The sequence below is a fragment of the Centruroides sculpturatus genome, unplaced genomic scaffold (genome assembly GCF_000671375.1).
Source record: "Centruroides sculpturatus isolate CEXI.00-Female unplaced genomic scaffold, Cexi_2.0 scaffold963, whole genome shotgun sequence".
In the NCBI taxonomy this organism is placed as follows: Eukaryota; Metazoa; Arthropoda; class Arachnida; order Scorpiones; family Buthidae; genus Centruroides; species Centruroides sculpturatus.
The window spans coordinates 166,956-175,645 of NW_019385228.1; the positions used below are offsets into that span (position 1 = coordinate 166,956).

The 8,690-nt window shown below is 31.6% G+C and overlaps 1 pseudogene; it reads left to right on the forward strand.

Moving 5' to 3' along the window:
* The first annotated feature begins 1,760 nt into the window (after nucleotides 1-1,760).
* LOC111636447 lies at nucleotides 1,761-5,425 on the forward strand (annotated as a pseudogene).
* The last annotated feature ends 3,265 nt before the right edge of the window (nucleotides 5,426-8,690 follow it).

The window sequence follows — 8,690 nt, forward strand, 5'->3', positions numbered from 1 at the left end:
GCTACTTGGGGCCGCAATTACGCCTATTTGATTAAAATTTCTGTTTATTCTTTCTATTTCTGTAGCACTCATAATTTTTACAGGGACGGGTTGCTAACCTAACGTTTAACTCTTTATTGTATATCAGGTAAATATTTTCTAATATTCAAACTCTGTTTTCCAACGCTTCATGTATTTCTATGTATAGACTAGTGATGTGCCGGATCATTAAAAATGTATATCCGCGGATACGGATACGGATACGGATACGGATAATTAGTGTCTAGATCCGCGGATACGGATACGGATACGGATCTCAACTTTCGTACTCAGTCGGCGCCGATGCGTGTGACCTTGGATCGATAGTTGACGCTTTGCGTTAATAACGCGACGTGTTTTGACTTGCACTGCGCGTGTTTTTGTTTATAGTGTGAAAGTGTGCTAAATTAGAATTCACCACAAAGGCAGACAGGATAAAGTAACAAAAGCTGATATAATTTTCCAATTAAGCTATTTCGCGTCTTTATAAAGATTCTATTTCGGGGAATTCCAACTTCACGGTACAAACAGTAGCATGCGAAATTACAACGATAATATTAGTTCGCTGTATCCAAAGCACGTGTACAATACAGATCCCGATCGCAACAATATAACCCGNGAGTTTTGTATTGTAAATTGATTGTTTATTCACCATTAAATAAAGTAATTGCAAAATATAAATTTATTGTATATGTGTTTATATATGTAACCTGTATATGAAATTAAATTCTTATGTTATAAAATATGCAATTATTGATTAAATATTTCTGCTGTTCTCATTTGCTTCATTGAAGGTCGCAATATGTAAGCAAACAGTTTTTCATCATTGGACAGAGTGAACTATATTTAAGCGGTCGAATTTAACTGAATTATGAAATTGTGTAAAAAAATTATTAAGTAAATATACAACGACAAAAGCCACCTTTGATTGTTCACTTGGTATGATAAAACGTTATCTAACATACTTTCAAAATAGTTTATTTTTCTACTGTATAGAATCCTTAGAATGGGTGACATTAAGTACTTGGGGTATTAAACCCTTACGTATGATAAAATTTATAGTTATATAAAAAATATTATAATATACTATAATAGAAGGGTTAGAAGTACAAAAGAATCAAATAATCTAAATGCTTGTTCGAGCAACTCCTGGCTCATCTGCTAGTTGTGAATAAGATACATATTCAAATTTACAGCTATAATAATAATAGAAGTTATTTACCTTTCGCATTGAAACAAATGAACAGTCTTATATAATATCGTTCACCAATATAAAACAAAAACAAATTAACACAATGTAAACCATTTAACATTTGTATCAATTACGTGAGATGCAATTCAAAAAATTGTACACCTATTCATTCTCATTATAGTCTGTCTGCCTATGTCAGTTAGTCCGTGTTTGTTTAATCTCGAGAAAGGAGTTAAATAGATGTACAGCACGACTGTATGCTCAAGGAAAAGCAAATTTCAGATGAAGAACATTTATATTAAATTGGATAACTTTAAAATGCAGTAAAAAATTCTGCCTGAAGAACGTTTCCAAACTTTAACCAACGTTTTTGTCTATTTTATTATTGTGATATTTTAAATTGTATATATATATATATATATTACAGTTATTTACTCTTTGATTCAAATAGATTAATATTGCAAAGAATTTTGTATTTTAAATGTATTCTTAACTGTTCTGAACCAAAAAGAACAGTTATCAATACTCGTTCATCTTTAAATACCTGAAGATGGCATCAAGAACAGGTTTAAAACGTTCGTAACGTTAACAAACAATTCTCAGTGAGATAAAACGTAGGAAAGAATCATCGTGCTTCGACTTAATTAAATATTTTATGTTGTAATAAAGTGTTTATGTTTTTGCCACAAATTTCATAAATTATGTGGTAAGTATATTCTAGTACAGTAGACCCCCCTATAATTACGGTTCCTATAATTACGATTCCTATAAAACTGCGATAAAATTGCGACGGTATCCGTAAAAAACGGTAAAAAAAACTCCTATAATTACGTAAAACGTCATCGGGCAGCCGAACTACTTTCCCGCTGTTCGTAGCGCCACGCTACGGACATTTAGACGGGTAAATTGAGTTTAGTTTTTTGTCTGTAAATATAATTACAGTAGACCCCCCTATAATTACGGTCCCAATAATTACGATTCTTATAAAACTGCGAAAAAATTGTGATGGTATCTGTAAAAAACGGAAAAAAAACTTCTATAATTACGTAAAACGTCATCGGGCAGCCGAACTATTTTCCGCCGTCAAGTGCCACGCTACGGAGAGTTTGCTATCGTCTGTACAGTATTATATATTAATTATATATAAATTAGGTACTGTATATATAATTATATATTAACTTAATTTATTGTAACTTTATTATAATTATATATTTTTTTTCCGCCGCGTAGCGCCACACTACGGAGATTTTACGCTAACTATCGTCTGTACAGTATGTAAATTAGGTACCATAAGTCTAATACAGCACTGTAATTTTATACATTTCTTGTGAAAGAAACATTTCTTATTCAACGGCGATAAAAATTATTTATATTAATGATGTCAAAGTTCAACGAAGTTTTCGCAGAAAAATAAGTTATCAGAAATCGGCCGTGGTTTGGTGTGCTGTCTCGCGACGAAAACAAGCTTGAGCAATGGCGATGTCGAATGGTGCACAACTCGGTAAGTAATCCTATAATTTTTTGTTTTTAGCGTAGTGTATACGGATTATTCCTTCAAAAAATATACGTATTTTGGAAATGTTGAGTCAGATTAGTCTAGAATCGATTAATTTTATGGAAGAAAACCTTTCAATCAGCCGTAGTCCGTAAACTTGACACGTGTCGGGCTGTGATTGGAAGGACTCGTAAGAAATCGGATTCCTAAAGAATGGAACGTATCTATGATCCTATAGGGGGGTCGACTGTAATTATACGAGGTTTTAAAACCTAAAGTACAACGTTTAACAGAAAACAGATTGCTATTCTTTTTGATAAAATTAAAGCTGGGTTTGTCTTTTGCATCATTAAATGTATTGTTTTCAGTCCATCATACTACTGCTTCGACACATTTTTTTTTCTTTTGAATGAACTGGTGGTTAAATGTAGTGAAGTAGTTTATTGGCCATCCAAGTCTGCTGTACAATCTCTGATGCAAAGTAGTTTTAGAAAATATCCCAATGCAAGGTGCATAATAGACTGTACAGAGCTCAATTGCGAGAGACCTCCTGATCCAGACCAGCAAGTTCTTATATACTCCAACTATAAGGGGACAGACACAATTAAGTATTTAACTTTTTCGCGATACAGGGTACAGATTTGTCGTACCCCCCATCATTATGAAGATGGACCAGGCTACCGTTTCGTCGTTAGCCTGCTAAAAATCGATTTTTATGAAATTTATTGACAACAGATGCCAGCACTTGACGGCAGTATGTTGTCTACCGTCTATTTCACACATTTTCGTCCAGGTAGTGTTCTGTTGACTCGAAAATTTTCATTTATTAATTTTTTTCTGAATTTATACATTTTTTGATAATTATTTATTTTCTCTTTAGCATATTTACGTAATAATATTACTAAATTAAGCTCATTTATGCTATAATAAGTTCATTCAGTTATAATAAGTCAACGTATTATAACTATTTCAATTGTGACCTTTTATTCTGACATTTTATATATTTTTTTATTTTTTATTTTTTAATTTAGTCTAAAATATTAGCACAAGGTAATGTATTACTACAGGTTTATATGTTTATTACAAAAATTTATAGTTTTGGTCAAAATAAAGTATATTAGTTCCTAATAGAAGATAGCAAAATAAAGTTTTGATTCCAAACAGAAGATTTATATAATATGTGATAATTTTAAAACAAAAAATCATACATGCATAAATGTTATGTAGAATTATACAGAACAATATTTCAAGTTGTTCTGCCTTATTGCCAAGAACAAACTAGGTAACTGAAGAATGTTAATTTTAACAAAATGTTACAAATTTTCAGTAAGATGTCAGTTCTGACATATTATATTTTTCTATTGAATATTTTTATTAAAATGCATTTAAAAATATTGTATTTAAAACTACAGATATCAATAAATACAGTAGATCCCTATAACGCGGGTTCATATAATGCGGATTCGTATATTGCGGCGAAAAATTGCGACCGTGTTAGTATAAAGACGCAAAAAGAGACTTGTAAAATGCGGTAAAACGTCATCGCCAACTCGTGTCGCGACAGGATTGGTCGAATCTGGACCAATTGTGGACGAGCAGCTGAACTACAGAAAATTTAGGCAGGTAAGTTGAGTGTACTATCATCTGTACAATATATGAATTAGGTATTGTAAGTCTAATACAGTACTGTAAATTTATATATTTCTTGTGAAAAAAAAAAAAAACATTTCTTATTCAACGGCCATAAAAATTATTTCTATTAATGATGTCTCCAAAATTCAGCAAATTTTTCGAAGAAAAATAATTTATCAGAAAACACGCCCGCAATTAGGTGCGCTGCTCCGCGACAAAAACAAGCTGAAGCAATGGTGTCGTCGAACGGTGCGCACTCGGTAGGTAATCTTACAATTTTTTGTTTATAGCATAGTTTATACGGATTATTCCCAAAAAATTATACATGTTTTGGAAATGTTGAGTCAAATTAGCCTGGAATCAATTCATTTTATGAAAGAAAACCTTTCAAACAGCCGTAGTCCGTAAACTGCACATGTGCCGGGGGTGTGATTAGTTCGTGTATTTAAGGATTTCTACAGTGCGAAGTTCTTATAAAGTGGAACGTATCTACCGCGTTATAGAGGGGTCGTCTGTATAAAGTGATTTTTTTTTTTCATACGAATATAAGAATAACTTGATTTTTGGTAAATTTTTAAAATAATTTTACCTGTCTGACTTTGTCTGACCTATATTGCCCTTGGTTGTATTAGAAAATACATGTAAACAAGGGGACGTGGCAAATGGTAATAGAAAAATTAATAAGCATCACACCAAATGGACTAATATTTTTTGTTTCAAATGGATATGGAGGTCGCTGCACAGACGCCTATATTACATCAAATTCTGGCTTTTTGAAACATCTGGAACCAGTTGATTCAGTAATGGCTGATAAGGGGTTTCCAAATATAAAAAGACATCTTAATAAGATCTGCGTTGAACTTTTTATGCCTCCTTTCGCCCACTCAGGCCAGCAGTTTTCTAAGGAAGAGGTTGAAGAAACATACAATATTGCCAGTGTTAGAATACACGTAGACAGGGTCATAGGGCGCATCAACACTTACCACATTCTTGATAAAATTGCAATTGATTTAATTCCTGAGCTTAATTACATAACGAAGATGTGTTGCTTTCTAACCAATCTCCGAGCTCCTGTTATAAAATTTTAGTTCATCTAATTTAAATTTAGTTCTCTAATGTAAAGTTTACTAATTTTCTGTTCTTTATATTATTTTCTTAACCTGACATATTAATTGGCATATTATGTGATATATGAATTTAAGTGATCTATGGAAGAAAGGAGTAAAAAGCTTTTTCTTTATATTCTTTTAAAAGTTCAATTTTTCAAAGAAAATATTTCCTCAAAACATTGATGAAACTTTATGGGTAATTCCACAGAAATCACTGCCGTTTTTTTGCCTGGACCGCATTTAATCAAAGACAAAAGCTTATTTTCGTATTCTTTACTTATTTATTTATTTATTATGCATTTCAGGTGAAATATTCTTGTGAAACTTGCACCGCTCTACAGGTTTTACATTTATATAAATTGGTAAATTCGATTACTACATTTGTTATTACGGTATATTACAACAATTTTGGCTATATTTACACAATAGTTAATTTAATTAATTAATTAATTCAGTCGAATTTAAATAATATAAAACGACTAGGTCTGTTTAATAAAGATTAGTAATGTACTATCATAAATATGCAAATTACATATGAAACAGATCACTGCTGAAAATCTCTGCCAAATTTATAAATATAGAACAATCACGTGACCAAAAGCTAACACCAAGAAATATGAAAAAATATGTTTAAAATTTAATGTTTTGAGTACAAATTGTTAAATTTTAACAAATGTCATTGTTTAAAATTTAATGTTTCTGTAGAAATTAGTAAATTGTAACAAATTTCATCAAAGACAAGAGAATAATTTTTTGCTTACATAAACTGTACAATAAATGATTATTTCTTTGAAAGAAGTCGATATACACGAATAAATAATAATTATTTAATAATGCTTTTATCCATTTTAATTCGATATTGTAAAAATTAAGCTATTTAAATTGACTTTTATTACAGTAGACCCCCCCTATAACGTGGGTTCCTATAACGGAAATTCCTATAACGTGGCGAAAAAATTGCGACAGTATTCGTACTAAGACGCTAAAAGCAACTCATAAAACGTTGTCGCCAACTCGTGTCGCGATAGGATTGGGCGAATCTGGACCAATAGTGGAGAAGCAGCCGAACTACTTTCCGCTGTCCAGTGCCAAGCTACGGAAAGTTTAGGCGGATAAGTTGAGTTTACTATAGTCTGTACAGTATGTAAATTAGGTACTGTAAGTTTAATACAGTACTGTAATTTTATACATTTCTTGTAAAAGAAACATTTCTTATTCACCAGCCATTAAAATTATTTATATGAATGATGTCTCCAAAGTTCAACGAATTTTTCGCAGAGAAATAACTTATCAGAAATCGCGGCCACCGTTTGGTGTGCCGCTCCACGACAAAAACAAGCTTAAGCAATGGCGACGTCGAACGGTGCACACTCGGTAAATAATCTTACATTTTTTGTTTATAGCATAGTTTATACGGATTATTCCCAAAAAAGTTTTACGTGTTTTGGAAATGTTGAGTCAAATTTGTCTAGAATTGATTAATATTGTAATTCTCTGAATGAAGAAAGTAATAAGAAGATCCTATAACCTATATAAGAAGAAAGTAATAAGAAGTTCACTTACTGCATCTCCAGGTAATAAAAAAATTACGTAAGCTCTCTCGTATTCGTGAATTGAATCATGGATCGTTTAATTAGATATTTGATCCGATGCATTGTCTTTAGTCTACTGGAGACTTTATTTACTCATTTCGTTTATTTTTTATTCTACTATAGATATTTCTTCTAAATAAATATACAGTAGAGCACCGATTATCCTACTCAATTGGGGACTGGGGTTGGTCGGTTAACTGAAAATATCGGATAATCGAAAAGTATGAAAAAATATATTATTAGTATATTCCATGTAATTAGTATATCGCTATTAATTTACTTCGCGTTGAATTTTCATCGATGTTAAGCCTAAAAAAATATTTTTTTAAATAATAATAGTTGCTATTGTATCGTTAAAAATTATTTTTGAATTATTTTATTGCTCACAAAACAATCAACCACTCATAATTAGAAAATTAAGCCTCGTTTAAATACTTGCCTCCCTTTCATGGTTGAGCCAGTGTCGCCAGCTAAAACACGCAAAAATTTAACAAAAATAATATTAAAGTAGCCAAGACATAGCCAAATATTGTAGCAATACATCACTTGCGGACATTTGAAATTTGCCACTAGAACAGTCGATTAACCGATGTGACGGTTGATCGCGGGTCGGATAATCGATGCTCTACTGTAGTTATTTTTATCCTTTCTATAAGTACGACTTTGTGAAGATAGCCGATGTCATAGAGTAGTTTTTAATTCAGCTCTATGTCACTTAATCGACACGCAATTATTTAGATTGGCTCGCAACATCAACAGATGACTTTCTTATACTTTCTCACGTAAGGGAGATCCTTCTACTTTGGGACACTTTTTTTTAAACCTTCATAATTTAAGTTCTAATTGATCTTTAGCTATGACTATTGAATATTTCTATTAGTAATTAATAACATCATTATATCTAGTGCAACACTTGACCCTATGCTATTTTATTTATGAGAAAATGCCAAATAATTACATGCAGATATTTGTCCAAGGTACAATCATGGATTGTACCTCGGGACACCAATGTTTGTACCTTGGGACACGAACAATCCTAACGTTTTTGTAAATCTTAACTTCCGCCAGATGAAAAAACTATAGTTTATCCAAGTGTTTTCCTTTATAACAATATTATCTTTATAAGTTAACAAAAATGTTTTATATGCTGGAAATGCAGGTAAGTATAAAGCTTACGTGTTCTGAAGAAGGCATTTAAATGATTGAAAACCAAAGATAATCTTATTTTTGTATTAAGAAAAACAATAGTCATTACAAATATAGGTCACAAATATTACTATTGTACTTACTAATTTTTTTAGAATTAATACCGCATTTCTGACAGTAATTTTCGAAAAAGGTGCAATCGTCGCGCACCCAGAATCGACAGGTAACGCATTGAATCCAGTCTTCTGTGCTCGAGGTACAGTAGTAAAATAATTTTCACAGCATTCCACACAATTATTTTACTCTCGAACTTCATCACATGAGTGTCGTCAGTCTCTAAAATCCTCACAGAAATGTCATCCTCAGAGCTACTAACTTCAACTTTTTTCTTCTCAAAAGCTTCCTTTTTAACAAATTTAACATTTTTATTCACTTCATTTTTTTTCTTCGCGGCCAACAGAAACATAACAACAAAAGTAAACATAATAATATTAAATAAATAGTTG